Source organism: Oryzias melastigma, unplaced genomic scaffold, assembly GCF_002922805.2.
Source record: "Oryzias melastigma strain HK-1 unplaced genomic scaffold, ASM292280v2 sc00680, whole genome shotgun sequence".
In the NCBI taxonomy this organism is placed as follows: domain Eukaryota; kingdom Metazoa; phylum Chordata; class Actinopteri; order Beloniformes; family Adrianichthyidae; genus Oryzias; species Oryzias melastigma.
The window spans coordinates 12325-12612 of record NW_023417268.1 but is presented as its reverse complement, the minus strand read 5'-3'; positions in this window follow the sequence as shown (position 1 = coordinate 12612).

Below are 288 nucleotides of genomic sequence, written 5' to 3'. Positions count from 1 at the left end.
TTTTTTTTTTTTTACTCTTATGCAGTGGTTAATGCAGGGATGTCCACAGTCAGTCCTCGAGAGCTGGCCTCCTGCTGGTATTTCCAGAAATCCTGTCTTATCTGCACAACACTGAAGTGAGTTTCCGATTCATGAGAGCACTAAAGGAACATTCCACTGCATTTTTCACACTAGGACCGCCTAAGAACAGGTCCTGTTGGAAAATTGCTGCACCTACACAGCTCGAACCTGGATTAAATTATACTTTAGATAGTAAAGAATACATTAAGCACAGTCTCTGATTTGTGA